The sequence below is a fragment of the Manis pentadactyla genome, chromosome 15, assembly GCF_030020395.1.
Source record: "Manis pentadactyla isolate mManPen7 chromosome 15, mManPen7.hap1, whole genome shotgun sequence".
Lineage (NCBI taxonomy): Eukaryota > Metazoa > Chordata > Mammalia > Pholidota > Manidae > Manis > Manis pentadactyla.
In genome coordinates, this window is record NC_080033.1 from 28,487,445 (window position 1) to 28,510,693 (window position 23,249).

A 23,249-nucleotide genomic window follows, 5' to 3' on the forward strand; every position below is an offset into this window, starting at 1 on the left:
ATGCATAATGTGAACCTAGGAGCAAACACGGCACTGGGGGCGACCACTTTGAATATCGCCTTGAAACCTGATGATGTCCAAGGCCATCAGAGGCCTCTGAAAGTAGGATAAATGCAGCCGGTGTGGTGGACACGGTACTGGTATTTCTCACATTTGGAGCTGCCATGGCATAGCTCTTCTTATACACATAAATATGCGCCCTCATATATGTATGTATATGTGCCTGAAGAATTAATGTTTGCTGTCTAAGATGATGGACCTTTCCAGGCTGGGGCAATTCAGGCCCTCTAGTGGAGGACGCTGCAACTGCAGCAGTGTTGCCTGCAGGTTCTGTGGCATCACAGCAGCGACCGTTTCCTCGAGACAGAATGTGCTCGGTGAGGGGAGCAGTTTCCTAGCTCCGGGCTTGAGGCCTCTGCCTTGGGAGTGACTTTGGTGAGGTGGCAGCTGACCACCTTGGCAGCATTAAGGATCATGTCACCCAGAGCCAAGGCAATGTGTGTTTCTTTTCTGCGACATTGCCCTGACCCACGTGGCTGATGGAGAGTGCTGCTCAGATCCTTCTGAAGAAGGTGCGTCCGGGTCATGCTCATGAACTCTACTGTAGCCACAATCCTAGGAAAACCCGCGTCCTGCCAAAAATGACAAATGGCAGCAGTCTGAGTGCGGCTTTACCCTCTTGAATATTGTTATGGGAACAGTTGGCCAGGGACCTACTTCACTCTCACCCTCAGCATTATCGTTCTCCCCTCACACTCCATGCCTCACCCACACCTCATTGATGAACCAGCACACGACACACAGCAATCTCAACACAGCACACAAACAAGGATCACAGGAAACACACTAAACCACACAACAAACACACATAACGGAACAGGGAAACTACAACGCACGTAACACATCAACGAGCTTACGCACAGCACAACCATGGCAGCGAAACACAAGAATCAACACACACGGTCCACACACAACATGCAACCCGTAGAAACCCAGATGAATCACAGCCTCACATATCACACACAGCGAATCACACACAAAATATCACACAGACAACACATCTCATACACACAGATTTCACACATCCAAGCCCACACACACACACACAAACAACACCATGCAGAAAAGATAATCGCAATTTCAAAGCACACACAACCCACAGCACAGGACACGAAATACTGCACATAACCCACAACACGAAGAACACAGGACACTTGCAACACACTTCACATTCCTACCCCACCCACAGAAGCACACATTCAACACACACCATGCACACCGCCAGCCTGCAAACTTTGAATAACCAACACAAACACAGCACACAAACACACAAAATAACAGTCACAGCACGCACAGTGAACACAACAGCACGCAACACACACCGAACACTAAACACGCACTACGCTCAACATACAAAGGACCATATACACAGCACAGAGCACAGTACATCACACAATACAAAACAGAGACGACACACGGATCACACCCTGCACATGAGGAGGGAAAGACACACAGAATCTCACACACACACACACACACAATACACAACCAACACGATCACGGACACAGGATGCAACACACACAGTGGAACACACACAATAATACACAACACGCTCAGCACAGCTGAGAGCAATCAATGCAAAGAACACAAACAGCGAACAACCACACAGAACACACAAAGCACAATCACACACACAACACATATAAATCGCTCCCAACAGACGGTAAACACAATGCACCCACCATAAACACACAACACACTCAACACAACAGACACAATACATCCAAAACTAAGGACGGAATGACACAGTCAACGCACACAACCAAGGAAAACAACACACTTACAAGACAGACATCTCGCCCAACACAGCACACACATTACACACAACCTAACACACGCACATCACAACACAGGCAACAAGCACACACAGTACCACGCAACGCACAATGCAGAGTATGCACACCACACAAAACACACAACCACACAACTTAGTAGACAACACAGCACACCACACACACTCAACACACTGCACACTGCACACCAAACACGGCCACAATGCATAACACAAGAAGCGTAAAGGGAAACGACCAACCCACACAGAACCTCAACTTTATACGCTAATTCAAATGCGTGACACTGTCCCTAACATTCAAAACTACGTTGAATATGAGAGGTCACCTTTCCATGTACACTGTGATCCTTAAGCCAACAAACTCTCGCTCAGCCTGAAAGTGGCTTACCGCCCCTCATTGCATTGGGGGGAAATGCGAAACATTGTAACCCTGCGATGATACCCATCCACAGCTCGCAACCCAAGCATGGGCTTCACACGTGAGCCCCAACACAAATACCAGACCAAATGCATAATGTGAACCTAGGAGCAAACACGGCACTGGGGGCGACCACTTTGAATATCGCCTTGAAACCTGATGATGTCCAAGGCCATCAGAGGCCTGTGAAAGTAGGATAAATGCAGCCGGTGTGGTGGACACGGTACTGGTATTTCTCACATTTGGAGCTGCCATGGCTTAGCTCTTCTTATACACATAAATATGCGCCCTCATATATGTATGTATATGTGCCTGAAGAATTAATGTTTGCTGTCTAAGATGATGGACCTTTCCAGGCTGGGGCAATTCAGGCCCTCTAGTGGAGGACGCTGCAACTGCAGCAGTGTTGCCTGCAGGTTCTGTGGCATCACAGCAGCGACCGTTTCCTCGAGACAGAATGTGCTCGGTGAGGGGAGCAGTTTCCTAGCTCCGGGCTTGAGGCCTCTGCCTTGGGAGTGACTTTGGTGAGGTGGCAGCTGACCACCTTGGCAGCATTAAGGATCATGTCACCCAGAGCCAAGGCAATGTGTGTTTCTTTTCTGCGACATTGCCCTGACCCACGTGGCTGATGGAGAGTGCTGCTCAGATCCTTCTGAAGAAGGTGCGTCCGGGTCATGCTCATGAACTCTACTGTAGCCACAATCCTAGGAAAACCCGCGTCCTGCCAAAAATGACAAATGGCAGCAGTCTGAGTGTGGCTTTACCCTCTTGAATATTGTTATGGGAACAGTTGGCCAGAGACCTACTTCACTCTCACCCTCAGCATTATCGTTCTCCCCTCACACTCCATGCCTCACCCACACCTCATTGATGACCCAGCACACGACACACAGCAATCTCAACACAGCACACAAACAAGGATCACAGGAAACACACTAAACCACACAACAAACACACATAACGGAACAGGGAAACTACAACGCACGTAACACATCAACGAGCTTACGCACAGCACAACCATGGCAGCGAAACACAGGAATCAACACACACGGTCCACACACATCATGCAACCCGAATAAACCCAGATGAATCACAGCTTCGCATATCACACACAGGGAATCACACACAAAAAATCACACAGACAACACATCTCATACACAGAGATTTCACACATCCAAGCCCCCCCACGCACACACAAACAACACCATGCAGAAAAGATAATCGCAATTTCAAAGCACACACAACCCACAGCACAGGACACGAAATACCGCACATAACCCACAACACGAAGAACACAGGACAGTTGCAACACACTTCACATTCCTAACCCACCCACAGAAGCACACATTCAACACACACCATGCACACCGCCAGCCTGCAAACTCTGAAATAACCAACACAAACACAGCACACAAACACACAAAATAACAGTCACAGCACGCACAGTGAACACAACAGCACGCAACACACACCGAACACTAAACACGCACTACGCTAAACATACAAAGGACCATACACACAGCACAGAGCACAGTACATCACACAATACAAAACACAGAGGACACACGGATCACACACCGCACATGATGCAGGGAAAGACACACACACACACACACACACGCACACACACACACACAATACACAACCCACACGATCACGGACACAGGATGCAACACACACAGAGGAACACACACAATACTACACAACACGCTCAGCACAGCTGAGAGCAATCAATGCAAAGAACACAAACAGAGCGTACAACCACACAGAACACACAAAGCACAAGCACACACACAACACATATAAATTGCTCCCAACAGGCGGTAAACACAATGCACCCACCATAAACACACAACACACTCAGCACAACAGACACAATACATTCAAAACTAAGGACGGAATGACACAGTCAACGCACACAACCAAGGAAAACAACACACTTACAAGACAGACATCTCGCCCAACACAGCACACACATTACACACAACCTAACACACGCACATCACAACACAGGCAACAAGCACACACAGTACCACGCAACGCACAATGCAGAGTATGCACACCACACAAACCACACACACAAAACACACAACCACACAACTTAGTAGACAACACAGCACACCACACACACTCAAAACACTGCACACTGCACACCAAACACAGCCACAATGCATAACACAAGAAGCGTAAAGGGAAACGACCAACCCACACAGAACCTCAACTTTATACGCTAATTCAAATGCGTGACACTGTCCCTAACATTCAAAGCTACGTTGAATATGAGAGGTCACCTTTCCATGTACACTGTGATCCTTAAGCCAACAAACTCTCGCTCAGCCTGAAAGTGGCTTACCGCCCCTCATTGCATTGGGGGGAAATCCGAAAGATTGTAACCCCTGCGATGATACCCATCCACAGCTCGCAACCCAAGCATGGGCTTCACACGTGAGCCATAACACAAATACCAGACCAAATGCATAATGTGAACCTAGGAGCAAACACGGCACTGGGGGCGACCACTTTGAATATCGCCTTGAAACCTGATGATGTCCAAGGCCAGCAGAGGCCTCTGAAAGTAGGATAAATGCAGCCGGTGTGGTGGACACGGTACTGGTATTTCTCACATTTGGAGCTGCCATGGCATAGCTCTTCTTATACACATAAATATGCGCCCTCATATATGTATGTATATGTGCCTGAAGAATTAATGTTTGCTGTCTAAGATGATGGACCTTTCCAGGCTGGGGCAATTCAGGCCCTCTAGTGGAGGACGCTGCAACTGCAGCAGTGTTGCCTGCAGGTTCTGTGGCATCACAGCATAGACCGTTTCCTCGAGACAGAATGTGCTCGGTGAGGGGAGCAGTTTCCTAGCTCCGGGCTTGAGGCCTCTGCCTTGGGAGTGACTTTGGTGAGGTGGCAGCTGACCACCTTGGCAGCATTAAGGATCATGTCACTCAGAGCCAAGGCAATGTGTGTTTCTTTTCTGCGACATTGCCCTGACCCACGTGGCTGATGGAGAGAGCCGCTCTGATCCTTCTGAAGAAGGTGCGTCCGGGTCATGCTCATGAACTCTACTGTAGCCACAATCCTAGGAAAACCCGTGTCCTGCCAAAAATGACAAATGGCAGCAGTCTGAGTGCGGCTTTACCCTCTTGAATATTGTTATGGTAACAGTTGGCCAGAGACCTACTTCACTCTCACCCTCAGCATTATCGTTCTCCCCTCACACTCCATGCCTCACCCACACCTCATTGATGACCCAGCACACGACACACAGCAATCTCAACACAGCACACAAACAAGGATCACAGGAAACACACTAAACCACACAACAAACACACATAACGGAACAGGGAAACTACAACGCACGTAACACATCAACGAGCTTACGCACAGCACAACCATGGCAGCGAAACACAGGAATCAACACACACGGTCCACACACATCATGCAACCCGAATAAACCCAGATGAATCACAGCTTCGCATATCACACACAGGGAATCACACACAAAAAATCACACAGACAACACATCTCATACACAGAGATTTCACACATCCAAGCCCCCCCACGCACACACAAACAACACCATGCAGAAAAGATAATCGCAATTTCAAAGCACACACAACCCACAGCACAGGACACGAAATACCGCACATAACCCACAACACGAAGAACACAGGACAGTTGCAACACACTTCACATTCCTAACCCACCCACAGAAGCACACATTCAACACACACCATGCACACCGCCAGCCTGCAAACTCTGAAATAACCAACACAAACACAGCACACAAACACACAAAATAACAGTCACAGCACGCACAGTGAACACAACAGCACGCAACACACACCGAACACTAAACACGCACTACGCTAAACATACAAAGGACCATATACACAGCACAGAGCACAGAACATCACACAATACAAAACAGAGACTACACACGGATCACACCCTGCACATGAGGAGGGAAAGACACACAGAATCACACACACACACACACACACAATACACAACCCACACGATCACGGACACAGGATGCAACACACACAGTGGAACACACACAATAATACACAACACTCTCAGCACAGCTGAGAGCAATCAATGCAAAGAACACAAACAGCGTACAACCACACAGAACACACAAAGCACAAGCACACACACAACACATATAAATCGCTCCCAACAGACGGTAAAAACAATGCACCCACCATAAACACACAACACACTCAACACAACAGACACAATACATTCAAAACTAAGGACGGAATGACACAGTCAACGCACACAACCAAGGAAAACAACACACTTACAAGACAGACATCTCGCCCAACACAGCACACACATTACACACAACCTAACACACGCACATCACAACACAGGCAACAAGCACACACAGTACCACGCAACGCACAATGCAGAGTATGCACACCACACAAAACACACAACCACACAACTTAGTAGACAACACAGCACACCACACACACTCAACACACTGCACACTGCACACCAAACACGGCCACAATGCATAACACAAGAAGTGTAAAGGGAAACGACCAACCCACACAGAACCTCAACTTTATACGCTAATTCAAATGCGTGACACTGTCCCTAACATTCAAAACTACGTTGAATATGAGAGGTCACCTTTCCATGTACACTGTGATCCTTAAGCCAACAAACTCTCGCTCAGCCTGAAAGTGGCTTACCGCCCCTCATTGCATTGTGGGGAAATGCGAAACATTGTAACCCCTGCGATGATACCCATCCACAGCTCGCAACCCAAGCATGGGCTTCACACGTGAGCCCCAACACAAATACCAGACCAAATGCATAATGTGAACCTAGGAGCAAACACGGCACTGGGGGCGACCACTTTGAATATCGCCTTGAAACCTGATGATGTCCAAGGCCATCAGAGGCCTCTGAAAGTAGGATAAATGCAGCCGGTGTGGTGGACACGGTACTGGTATTTCTCACATTTGGAGCTGCCATGGCTTAGCTCTTCTTATACACATAAATATGCGCCCTCATATATGTATGTATATGTGCCTGAAGAATTAATGTTTGCTGTCTAAGATGATGGACCTTTCCAGGCTGGGGCAATTCAGGCCCTCTAGTGGAGGACGCTGCAACTGCAGCAGTGTTGCCTGCAGGTTCTGTGGCATCACAGCAGCGACCGTTTCCTCGAGACAGAATGTGCTCGGTGAGGGGAGCAGTTTCCTAGCTCCGGGCTTGAGGCCTCTGCCTTGGGAGTGACTTTGGTGAGGTGGCAGCTGACCACCTTGGCAGCATTAAGGATCATGTCACCCAGAGCCAAGGCAATGTGTGTTTCTTTTCTGCGACATTGCCCTGACCCACGTGGCTGATGGAGAGTGCTGCTCAGATCCTTCTGAAGAAGGTGCGTCCGGGTCATGCTCATGAACTCTACTGTAGCCACAATCCTAGGAAAACCCGCGTCCTGCCAAAAATGCCAAATGGCAGCAGTCTGAGTGCGGCTTTACCCTCTTGAATATTGTTATGGGAACAGTTGGCCAGAGACCTACTTCACTCTCACCCTCAGCATTATCGTTCTCCCCTCACACTCCATGCCTCACCCACACCTCATTGATGACCCAGCACACGACACACAGCAATCTCAACACAGCACACAAACAAGGATCACAGGAAACACACTAAACCACACAACAAACACACATAACGGAACAGGGAAACTACAACGCACGTAACACATCAACGAGCTTACGCACAGCACAACCATGGCAGCGAAACACAGGAATCAACACACACGGTCCACACACATCATGCAACCCGAATAAACCCAGATGAATCACAGCTTCGCATATCACACACAGGGAATCACACACAAAAAATCACACAGACAACACATCTCATACACAGAGATTTCACACATCCAAGCCCCCCCACGCACACACAAACAACACCATGCAGAAAAGATAATCGCAATTTCAAAGCACACACAACCCACAGCACAGGACACGAAATACCGCACATAACCCACAACACGAAGAACACAGGACAGTTGCAACACACTTCACATTCCTAACCCACCCACAGAAGCACACATTCAACACACACCATGCACACCGCCAGCCTGCAAACTCTGAAATAACCAACACAAACACAGCACACAAACACACAAAATAACAGTCACAGCACGCACAGTGAACACAACAGCACGCAACACACACCGAACACTAAACACGCACTACGCTAAACATACAAAGGACCATACACACAGCACAGAGCACAGTACATCACACAATACAAAACACAGAGGACACACGGATCACACACCGCACATGATGCAGGGAAAGACACACACACACACACACACACGCACACACACACACACAATACACAACCCACACGATCACGGACACAGGATGCAACACACACAGAGGAACACACACAATACTACACAACACGCTCAGCACAGCTGAGAGCAATCAATGCAAAGAACACAAACAGAGCGTACAACCACACAGAACACACAAAGCACAAGCACACACACAACACATATAAATTGCTCCCAACAGGCGGTAAACACAATGCACCCACCATAAACACACAACACACTCAGCACAACAGACACAATACATTCAAAACTAAGGACGGAATGACACAGTCAACGCACACAACCAAGGAAAACAACACACTTACAAGACAGACATCTCGCCCAACACAGCACACACATTACACACAACCTAACACACGCACATCACAACACAGGCAACAAGCACACACAGTACCACGCAACGCACAATGCAGAGTATGCACACCACACAAAAAACACACACAAAACACACAACCACACAACTTAGTAGACAACACAGCACACCACACACACTCAACACACTGCACACTGCACACCAAACACAGCCACAATGCATAACAAGAAGCGTAAAGGGAAACGACCAACCCACACAGAACCTCAACTTTATACGCTAATTCAAATGCGTGACTCTGTCCCTAACATTCAAAGCTACGTTGAATATGAGAGGTCACCTTTCCATGTACACTGTGATCCTTAAGCCAACAAACTCTCGCTCAGCCTGAAAGTGGCTTACCGCCCCTCATTGCATTGGGGGGAAATCCGAAAGATTGTAACCCCTGCGATGATACCCATCCACAGCTCGCAACCCAAGCATGGGCTTCACACGTGAGCCCCAACACAAATACCAGACCAAATGCATAATGTGAACCTAGGAGCAAACACGGCACTGGGGGCGACCACTTTGAATATCGCCTTGAAACCTGATGATGTCCAAGGCCATCAGAGGCCTCTGAAAGTAGGATAAATGCAGCCGGTGTGGTGGACACGGTACTGGTATTTCTCACATTTGGAGCTGCCATGGCATAGCTCTTCTTATACACATAAATATGCGCCCTCATATATGTATGTATATGTGCCTGAAGAATTAATGTTTGCTGTCTAAGATGATGGACCTTTCCAGGCTGGGGCAATTCAGGCCCTCTAGTGGAGGACGCTGCAACTGCAGCAGTGTTGCCTGCAGGTTCTGTGGCATCACAGCAGCGACCGTTTCCTCGAGACAGAATGTGCTCGGTGAGGGGAGCAGTTTCCTAGCTCCGGGCTTGAGGCCTCTGCCTTGGGAGTGACTTTGGTGAGGTGGCAGCTGACCACCTTGGCAGCATTAAGGATCATGTCACCCAGAGCCAAGGCAATGTGTGTTTCTTTTCTGCGACATTGCCCTGACCCACGTGGCTGATGGAGAGTGCTGCTCAGATCCTTCTGAAGAAGGTGCGTCCGGGTCATGCTCATGAACTCTACTGTAGCCACAATCCTAGGAAAACCCGCGTCCTGCCAAAAATGACAAATGGCAGCAGTCTGAGTGCGGCTTTACCCTCTTGAATATTGTTATGGGAACAGTTGGCCAGGGACCTACTTCACTCTCACCCTCAGCATTATCGTTCTCCCCTCACACTCCATGCCTCACCCACACCTCATTGATGAACCAGCACACGACACACAGCAATCTCAACACAGCACACAAACAAGGATCACAGGAAACACACTAAACCACACAACAAACACACATAACGGAACAGGGAAACTACAACGCACGTAACACATCAACGAGCTTACGCACAGCACAACCATGGCAGCGAAACACAAGAATCAACACACACGGTCCACACACAACATGCAACCCGTAGAAACCCAGATGAATCACAGCCTCACATATCACACACAGCGAATCACACACAAAATATCACACAGACAACACATCTCATACACACAGATTTCACACATCCAAGCCCACACACACACACACAAACAACACCATGCAGAAAAGATAATCGCAATTTCAAAGCACACACAACCCACAGCACAGGACACGAAATACTGCACATAACCCACAACACGAAGAACACAGGACACTTGCAACACACTTCACATTCCTACCCCACCCACAGAAGCACACATTCAACACACACCATGCACACCGCCAGCCTGCAAACTTTGAATAACCAACACAAACACAGCACACAAACACACAAAATAACAGTCACAGCACGCACAGTGAACACAACAGCACGCAACACACACCGAACACTAAACACGCACTACGCTCAACATACAAAGGACCATATACACAGCACAGAGCACAGTACATCACACAATACAAAACAGAGACGACACACGGATCACACCCTGCACATGAGGAGGGAAAGACACACAGAATCTCACACACACACACACACACAATACACAACCAACACGATCACGGACACAGGATGCAACACACACAGTGGAACACACACAATAATACACAACACGCTCAGCACAGCTGAGAGCAATCAATGCAAAGAACACAAACAGCGTACAACCACACAGAACACACAAAGCACAATCACACACACAACACATATAAATCGCTCCCAACAGACGGTAAACACAATGCACCCACCATAAACACACAACACACTCAACACAACAGACACAATACATCCAAAACTAAGGACGGAATGACACAGTCAACGCACACAACCAAGGAAAACAACACACTTACAAGACAGACATCTCGCCCAACACAGCACACACATTACACACAACCTAACACACGCACATCACAACACAGGCAACAAGCACACACAGTACCACGCAACGCACAATGCAGAGTATGCACACCACACAAAACACACAACCACACAACTTAGTAGACAACACAGCACACCACACACACTCAACACACTGCACACTGCACACCAAACACGGCCACAATGCATAACACAAGAAGCGTAAAGGGAAACGACCAACCCACACAGAACCTCAACTTTATACGCTAATTCAAATGCGTGACACTGTCCCTAACATTCAAAACTACGTTGAATATGAGAGGTCACCTTTCCATGTACACTGTGATCCTTAAGCCAACAAACTCTCGCTCAGCCTGAAAGTGGCTTACCGCCCCTCATTGCATTGGGGGGAAATGCGAAACATTGTAACCCTGCGATGATACCCATCCACAGCTCGCAACCCAAGCATGGGCTTCACACGTGAGCCCCAACACAAATACCAGACCAAATGCATAATGTGAACCTAGGAGCAAACACGGCACTGGGGGCGACCACTTTGAATATCGCCTTGAAACCTGATGATGTCCAAGGCCATCAGAGGCCTGTGAAAGTAGGATAAATGCAGCCGGTGTGGTGGACACGGTACTGGTATTTCTCACATTTGGAGCTGCCATGGCTTAGCTCTTCTTATACACATAAATATGCGCCCTCATATATGTATGTATATGTGCCTGAAGAATTAATGTTTGCTGTCTAAGATGATGGACCTTTCCAGGCTGGGGCAATTCAGGCCCTCTAGTGGAGGACGCTGCAACTGCAGCAGTGTTGCCTGCAGGTTCTGTGGCATCACAGCAGCGACCGTTTCCTCGAGACAGAATGTGCTCGGTGAGGGGAGCAGTTTCCTAGCTCCGGGCTTGAGGCCTCTGCCTTGGGAGTGACTTTGGTGAGGTGGCAGCTGACCACCTTGGCAGCATTAAGGATCATGTCACCCAGAGCCAAGGCAATGTGTGTTTCTTTTCTGCGACATTGCCCTGACCCACGTGGCTGATGGAGAGTGCTGCTCAGATCCTTCTGAAGAAGGTGCGTCCGGGTCATGCTCATGAACTCTACTGTAGCCACAATCCTAGGAAAACCCGCGTCCTGCCAAAAATGACAAATGGCAGCAGTCTGAGTGTGGCTTTACCCTCTTGAATATTGTTATGGGAACAGTTGGCCAGAGACCTACTTCACTCTCACCCTCAGCATTATCGTTCTCCCCTCACACTCCATGCCTCACCCACACCTCATTGATGACCCAGCACACGACACACAGCAATCTCAACACAGCACACAAACAAGGATCACAGGAAACACACTAAACCACACAACAAACACACATAACGGAACAGGGAAACTACAACGCACGTAACACATCAACGAGCTTACGCACAGCACAACCATGGCAGCGAAACACAGGAATCAACACACACGGTCCACACACATCATGCAACCCGAATAAACCCAGATGAATCACAGCTTCGCATATCACACACAGGGAATCACACACAAAAAATCACACAGACAACACATCTCATACACAGAGATTTCACACATCCAAGCCCCCCCACGCACACACAAACAACACCATGCAGAAAAGATAATCGCAATTTCAAAGCACACACAACCCACAGCACAGGACACGAAATACCGCACATAACCCACAACACGAAGAACACAGGACAGTTGCAACACACTTCACATTCCTAACCCACCCACAGAAGCACACATTCAACACACACCATGCACACCGCCAGCCTGCAAACTCTGAAATAACCAACACAAACACAGCACACAAACACACAAAATAACAGTCACAGCACGCACAGTGAACACAACAGCACGCAACACACACCGAACACTAAACACGCACTACGCTAAACATACAAAGGACCATACACACAGCACAGAGCACAGTACATCACACAATACAAAACACAGAGGACACACGGATCACACACCGCACATGATGCAGGGAAAGACACACACACACACACACACACGCACACACACACACACAATACACAACCCACACGATCACGGACACAGGATGCAACACACACAGAGGAACACACACAATACTACACAACACGCTCAGCACAGCTGAGAGCAATCAATGCAAAGAACACAAACAGAGCGTACAACCACACAGAACACACAAAGCACAAGCACACACACAACACATATAAATTGCTCCCAACAGGCGGTAAACACAATGCACCCACCATAAACACACAACACACTCAGCACAACAGACACAATACATTCAAAACTAAGGACGGAATGACACAGTCAACGCACACAACCAAGGAAAACAACACACTTACAAGACAGACATCTCGCCCAACACAGCACACACATTACACACAACCTAACACACGCACATCACAACACAGGCAACAAGCACACACAGTACCACGCAACGCACAATGCAGAGTATGCACACCACACAAACCACACACACAAAACACACAACCACACAACTTAGTAGACAACACAGCACACCACACACACTCAAAACACTGCACACTGCACACCAAACACAGCCACAATGCATAACACAAGAAGCGTAAAGGGAAACGACCAACCCACACAGAACCTCAACTTTATACGCTAATTCAAATGCGTGACACTGTCCCTAACATTCAAAGCTACGTTGAATATGAGAGGTCACCTTTCCATGTACACTGTGATCCTTAAGCCAACAAACTCTCGCTCAGCCTGAAAGTGGCTTACCGCCCCTCATTGCATTGGGGGGAAATCCGAAAGATTGTAACCCCTGCGATGATACCCATCCACAGCTCGCAACCCAAGCATGGGCTTCACACGTGAGCCATAACACAAATACCAGACCAAATGCATAATGTGAACCTAGGAGCAAACACGGCACTGGGGGCGACCACTTTGAATATCGCCTTGAAACCTGATGATGTCCAAGGCCAGCAGAGGCCTCTGAAAGTAGGATAAATGCAGCCGGTGTGGTGGACACGGTACTGGTATTTCTCACATTTGGAGCTGCCATGGCATAGCTCTTCTTATACACATAAATATGCGCCCTCATATATGTATGTATATGTGCCTGAAGAATTAATGTTTGCTGTCTAAGATGATGGACCTTTCCAGGCTGGGGCAATTCAGGCCCTCTAGTGGAGGACGCTGCAACTGCAGCAGTGTTGCCTGCAGGTTCTGTGGCATCACAGCATAGACCGTTTCCTCGAGACAGAATGTGCTCGGTGAGGGGAGCAGTTTCCTAGCTCCGGGCTTGAGGCCTCTGCCTTGGGAGTGACTTTGGTGAGGTGGCAGCTGACCACCTTGGCAGCATTAAGGATCATGTCACTCAGAGCCAAGGCAATGTGTGTTTCTTTTCTGCGACATTGCCCTGACCCACGTGGCTGATGGAGAGAGCCGCTCTGATCCTTCTGAAGAAGGTGCGTCCGGGTCATGCTCATGAACTCTACTGTAGCCACAATCCTAGGAAAACCCGTGTCCTGCCAAAAATGACAAATGGCAGCAGTCTGAGTGCGGCTTTACCCTCTTGAATATTGTTATGGTAACAGTTGGCCAGAGACCTACTTCACTCTCACCCTCAGCATTATCGTTCTCCCCTCACACTCCATGCCTCACCCACACCTCATTGATGACCCAGCACACGACACACAGCAATCTCAACACAGCACACAAACAAGGATCACAGGAAACACACTAAACCACACAACAAACACACATAACGGAACAGGGAAACTACAACGCACGTAACACATCAACGAGCTTACGCACAGCACAACCATGGCAGCGAAACACAGGAATCAACACACACGGTCCACACACATCATGCAACCCGAATAAACCCAGATGAATCACAGCTTCGCATATCACACACAGGGAATCACACACAAAAAATCACACAGACAACACATCTCATACACAGAGATTTCACACATCCAAGCCCCCCCACGCACACACAAACAACACCATGCAGAAAAGATAATCGCAATTTCAAAGCACACACAACCCACAGCACAGGACACGAAATACCGCACATAACCCACAACACGAAGAACACAGGACAGTTGCAACACACTTCACATTCCTAACCCACCCACAGAAGCACACATTCAACACACACCATGCACACCGCCAGCCTGCAAACTCTGAAATAACCAACACAAACACAGCACACAAACACACAAAATAACAGTCACAGCACGCACAGTGAACACAACAGCACGCAACACACACCGAACACTAAACACGCACTACGCTAAACATACAAAGGACCATATACACAGCACAGAGCACAGAACATCACACAATACAAAACAGAGACTACACACGGATCACACCCTGCACATGAGGAGGGAAAGACACACAGAATCACACACACACACACACACACAATACACAACCCACACGATCACGGACACAGGATGCAACACACACAGTGGAACACACACAATAATACACAACACTCTCAGCACAGCTGAGAGCAATCAATGCAAAGAACACAAACAGCGTACAACCACACAGAACACACAAAGCACAAGCACACACACAACACATATAAATCGCTCCCAACAGACGGTAAAAACAATGCACCCACCATAAACACACAACACACTCAACACAACAGACACAATACATTCAAAACTAAGGACGGAATGACACAGTCAACGCACACAACCAAGGAAAACAACACACTTACAAGACAGACATCTCGCCCAACACAGCACACACATTACACACAACCTAACACACGCACATCACAACACAGGCAACAAGCACACACAGTACCACGCAACGCACAATGCAGAGTATGCACACCACACAAAACACACAACCACACAACTTAGTAGACAACACAGCACACCACACACACTCAACACACTGCACACTGCACACCAAACACGGCCACAATGCATAACACAAGAAGTGTAAAGGGAAACGACCAACCCACACAGAACCTCAACTTTATACGCTAATTCAAATGCGTGACACTGTCCCTAACATTCAAAACTACGTTGAATATGAGAGGTCACCTTTCCATGTACACTGTGATCCTTAAGCCAACAAACTCTCGCTCAGCCTGAAAGTGGCTTACCGCCCCTCATTGCATTGTGGGGAAATGCGAAACATTGTAACCCCTGCGATGATACCCATCCACAGCTCGCAACCCAAGCATGGGCTTCACACGTGAGCCCCAACACAAATACCAGACCAAATGCATAATGTGAACCTAGGAGCAAACACGGCACTGGGGGCGACCACTTTGAATATCGCCTTGAAACCTGATGATGTCCAAGGCCATCAGAGGCCTCTGAAAGTAGGATAAATGCAGCCGGTGTGGTGGACACGGTACTGGTATTTCTCACATTTGGAGCTGCCATGGCTTAGCTCTTCTTATACACATAAATATGCGCCCTCATATATGTATGTATATGTGCCTGAAGAATTAATGTTTGCTGTCTAAGATGATGGACCTTTCCAGGCTGGGGCAATTCAGGCCCTCTAGTGGAGGACGCTGCAACTGCAGCAGTGTTGCCTGCAGGTTCTGTGGCATCACAGCAGCGACCGTTTCCTCGAGACAGAATGTGCTCGGTGAGGGGAGCAGTTTCCTAGCTCCGGGCTTGAGGCCTCTGCCTTGGGAGTGACTTTGGTGAGGTGGCAGCTGACCACCTTGGCAGCATTAAGGATCATGTCACCCAGAGCCAAGGCAATGTGTGTTTCTTTTCTGCGACATTGCCCTGACCCACGTGGCTGATGGAGAGTGCTGCTCAGATCCTTCTGAAGAAGGTGCGTCCGGGTCATGCTCATGAACTCTACTGTAGCCACAATCCTAGGAAAACCCGCGTCCTGCCAAAAATGACAAATGGCAGCAGTCTGAGTGCGGCTTTACCCTCTTGAATATTGTTATGGGAACAGTTGGCCAGAGACCTACTTCACTCTCACCCTCAGCATTATCGTTCTCCCCTCACACTCCATGCCTCACCCACACCTCATTGATGACCCAGCACACGACACACAGCAATCTCAACACAGCACACAAACAAGGATCACAGGAAACACACTAAACCACACAACAAACACACATAACGGAACAGGGAAACTACAACGCACGTAACACATCAACGAGCTTACGCACAGCACAACCATGGCAGCGAAACACAGGAATCAACACACACGGTCCACACACATCATGCAACCCGAATAAACCCAGATGAATCACAGCTTCGCATATCACACACAGGGAATCACACACAAAAAATCACACAGACAACACATCTCATACACAGAGATTTCACACATCCAAGCCCCCCCACGCACACACAAACAACACCATGCAGAAAAGATAATCGCAATTTCAAAGCACACACAACCCACAGCACAGGACACGAAATACCGCACATAACCCACAACACGAAGAACACAGGACAGTTGCAACACACTTCACATTCCTAACCCACCCACAGAAGCACACATTCAACACACACCATGCACACCGCCAGCCTGCAAACTCTGAAATAACCAACACAAACACAGCACACAAACACACAAAATAACAGTCACAGCACGCACAGTGAACACAACAGCACGCAACACACACCGAACACTAAACACGCACTACGCTAAACATACAAAGGACCATACACACAGCACAGAGCACAGTACATCACACAATACAAAACACAGAGGACACACGGATCACACACCGCACATGATGCAGGGAAAGACACACACACACACACACACACGCACACACACACACACAATACACAACCCACACGATCACGGACACAGGATGCAACACACACAGAGGAACACACACAATACTACACAACACGCTCAGCACAGCTGAGAGCAATCAATGCAAAGAACACAAACAGAGCGTACAACCACACAGAACACACAAAGCACAAGCACACACACAACACATATAAATTGCTCCCAACAGGCGGTAAACACAATGCACCCACCATAAACACACAACACACTCAGCACAACAGACACAATACATTCAAAACTAAGGACGGAATGACACAGTCAACGCACACAACCAAGGAAAACAACACACTTACAAGACAGACATCTCGCCCAACACAGCACACACATTACACACAACCTAACACACGCACATCACAACACAGGCAACAAGCACACACAGTACCACGCAACGCACAATGCAGAGTATGCACACCACACAAAACACACAACCACACAACTTAGTAGACAACACAGCACACCACACACACTCAACACACTGCACACTGCACACCAAACACAGCCACAATGCATAACACAAGAAGCGTAAAGGGAAACGACCAACCCACACAGAACCTCAACTTTATACGCTAATTCAAATGCGTGACACTGTCCCTAACATTCAAAACTACGTTGAATATGAGAGGTCACCTTTCCATGTACACTGTGATCCTTAAGCCAACAAACTCTCGCTCAGCCTGAAAGTGGCTTACCGCCCCTCATTGCATTGTGGGGAAATGCGAAACATTGTAACCCCTGCGATGATACCCATCCACAGCTCGCAACCCAAGCATGTACTTCACACGTGAGCCCCAACACAAATACCAGACCAAATGCATAATGTGAACCTAGGAGCAAACACGGCACGGGGGCGACCACTTTGAATATCGCCTTGAAACCTGATGATGTCCAAGGCCATCAGAGGCCTCTGAAAGTAGGATAAATGCAGCCGGTGTGGTGGACACGGTACTGGTATTTCTCACATTTGGAGCTGCCATGGCTTAGCTCTTCTTATACACATAAATATGCGCCCTCATATATGTATGTATATGTGCCTGAAGAATTAATGTTTGCTGTCTAAGATGATGGACCTTTCCAGGCTGGGGCAATTCAGGCCCTCTAGTGGAGGACGCTGCAACTGCAGCAGTGTTGCCTGCAGGTTCTGTGGCATCACAGCAGCGACCGTTTCCTCGAGACAGAATGTGCTCGGTGAGGGGAGCAGTTTCCTAGCTCCGGGCTTGAGGCCTCTGCCTTGGGAGTGACTTTGGTGAGGTGGCAGCTGACCACCTTGGCAGCATTAAGGATCATGTCACCCAGAGCCAAGGCAATGTGTGTTTCTTTTCTGCGACATTGCCCTGACCCACGTGGCTGATGGAGAGTGCTGCTCAGATCCTTCTGAAGAAGGTGCGTCCGGGTCATGCTCATGAACTCTACTGTAGCCACAATCCTAGGAAAACCCGCGTCCTGCCAAAAATGACAAATGGCAGCAGTCTGAGTGCGGCTTTACCCTCTTGAATATTGTTATGGGAACAGTTGGCCAGGGACCTACTTCACTCTCACCCTCAGCATTATCGTTCTCCCCTCACACTCCATGCCTCACCCACACCTCATTGATGAACCAGCACACGACACACAGCAATCTCAACACAGCACACAAACAAGGATCACAGGAAACACACTAAACCACACAACAAACACACATAACGGAACAGGGAAACTACAACGCACGTAACACATCAACGAGCTTACGCACAGCACAACCATGGCAGCGAAACACAGGAATCAACACACACGGTCCACACACATCATGCAACCCAAATAAACCCAGATGAATCACAGCTTCGCATATCACACACAGGGAATCACACACAAAAAATCACACAGACAACACATCTCATACACAGAGATTTCACACATCCAAGCCCCCCCACGCACACACAAACAACACCATGCAGAAAAGATAATCGCAATTTCAAAGCACACACAACCCACAGCACAGGACACGAAATACCGCACATAACCCACAACACAAAGAACACAGGACAGTTGCAACACACTTCACATTCCTAACCCACCCACAGAAGCACACATTCAACACACACCATGCACACCGCCAGCCTGCAAACTTTGAAATAACCAACACAAACACAGCACACAAACACACAAAATAACAGTCACAGCACGCACAGTGAACAAAACAGCACGCAACACACACCGAACACTAAACCCGCACTACGCTAAACATACAAAGGACCATATACACAGCACAGAGCACAGTACATCACACAATACAAAACAGAGACTACACACGGATCACACCCTGCACATGAGGAGGGAAAGACACACAGAATCACACACACACACACACACACAATACACAACCCACACGATCACGGACACAGGATGCAACACACACAGTGGAACACACACAATAATACACAACACTCTCAGCACAGCTGAGAGCAATCAATGCAAAGAACACAAACAGCGTACAACCACACAGAACACAGAAAGCACAAGCACACACACAACACATATATATCGCTCCCAACAGACGGTAAACACAATGCACCCACCATAAACACACAACACACTCAACACAACAGACACAATACATCCAAAACTAAGGACGGAATGACACAGTCAACGCACACAACCAAGGAAAACAACACACTTACAAGACAGACATCTCGCCCAACACAGCACACACATTACACACAACCTAACACACGCACATCACAACACAGGCAACAAGCACACACAGTACCACGCAACGCACAATGCAGAGTATGCACTCCACACAAAACACACAACCACACAAGTTAGTAGACAACACAGCACACCACACACACTCAACACACTGCACACTGCACACCAAACACAGCCACAATGCATAACACAAGAAGCGTAAAGGGAAACGACCAACCCACACAGAACCTCAACTTTATACGCTAATTCAAATGCGTGACACTGTCCCTAACATTCAAAGCTACGTTGAATATGAGAGGTCACCTTTCCATGTACACTGTGATCCTTAAGCCAACAAACTCTCGCTCAGCCTGAAAGTGGCTTACCGCCCCTCATTGCATTGGGGGGAAATCCGAAAGATTGTAACCCCTGCGATGATACCCATCCACAGCTCGCAACCCAAGCATGGGCTTCACACGTGAGCCATAACACAAATACCAGACCAAATGCATAATGTGAACCTAGGAGCAAACACGGCACTGGGGGCGACCACTTTGAATATCGCCTTGAAACCTGATGATGTCCAAGGCCATCAGAGGCCTGTGAAAGTAGGATAAATGCAGCCGGTGTGGTGGACACGGTACTGGTATTTCTCACATTTGGAGCTGCCATGGCATAGCTCTTCTTATACACATAAATATGCGCCCTCATATATGTATGTATATGTGCCTGAAGAATTAATGTTTGCTGTCTAAGATGATGGACCTTTCCAGGCTGGGGCAATTCAGGCCCTCTAGTGGAGGACGCTGCAACTGCAGCAGTGTTGCCTGCAGGTTCTGTGGCATCACAGCAGCGACCGTTTCCTCGAGACAGAATGTGCTCGGTGAGGGGAGCAGTTTCCTAGCTCCGGGCTTGAGGCCTCTGCCTTGGGAGTGACTTTGGTGAGGTGGCAGCTGACCACCTTGGCAGCATTAAGGATCATGTCACCCAGAGCCAAGGCAATGTGTGTTTCTTTTCTGCGACATTGCCCTGACCCACGTGGCTGATGGAGAGAGCCGCTCTGATCCTTCTGAAGAAGGTGCGTCCGGGTCATGCTCATGAACTCTACTGTAGCCACAATCCTAGGAAAACCCGCGTCCTGCGAAAAATGACAAATGGCAGCAGTCTGAGTGCGGCTTTACCCTCTTGAATATTGTTATGGGAACAGTTGGCCAGAGACCTACTTCACTCTCACCCTCAGCATTATCGTTCTCCCCTCACACTCCATGCCTCACCCACACCTCATTGATGACCCAGCACACGACACACAGCAATCTCAACACAGCACACAAACAAGGATCACAGGAAACACACTAAACCACACAACAAACACACATAACGGAACAGGGAAACTACAACGCACGTAACACATCAACGAGCTTACGCACAGCACAACCATGGCAGCGAAACACAGGAATCAACACACACGGTCCACACACATCATGCAACCCGAATAAACCCAGATGAATCACAGCTTCGCATATCACACACAGGGAATCACACACAAAAAATCACACAGACAACACATCTCATACACAGAGATTTCACACATCCAAGCCCCCCCACGCACACACAAACAACACCATGCAGAAAAGATAATCGCAATTTCAAAGCACACACAACCCACAGCACAGGACACGAAATACCGCACATAACCCACAACACGAAGAACACAGGACAGTTGCAACACACTTCACATTCCTAACCCACCCACAGAAGCACACATTCAACACACACCATGCACACCGCCAGCCTGCAAACTTTGAAATAACCAACACAAACACAGCACACAAACACACAAAATAACAGTCACAGCACGCACAGTGAACAAAACAGCACGCAACACACACCGAACACTAAACACGCACTACGCTAAACATACAAAGGACCATACACACAGCACAGAGCACAGTACATCACACAATACAAAACACAGAGGACACACGGATCACACACCGCACATGATGCAGGGAAAGACACACACACACACACACACACGCACACACACACACACAATACACAACCCACACGATCACGGACACAGGATGCAACACACACAGAGGAACACACACAATACTACACAACACGCTCAGCACAGCTGAGAGCAATCAATGCAAAGAACACAAACAGAGCGTACAACCACACAGAACACACAAAGCACAAGCACACACACAACACATATAAATTGCTCCCAACAGGCGGTAAACACAATGCACCCACCATAAACACACAACACACTCAGCACAACAGACACAATACATTCAAAACTAAGGACGGAATGACACAGTCAACGCACACAACCAAGGAAAACAACACACTTACAAGACAGACATCTCGCCCAACACAGCACACACATTACACACAACCTAACACACGCACATCACAACACA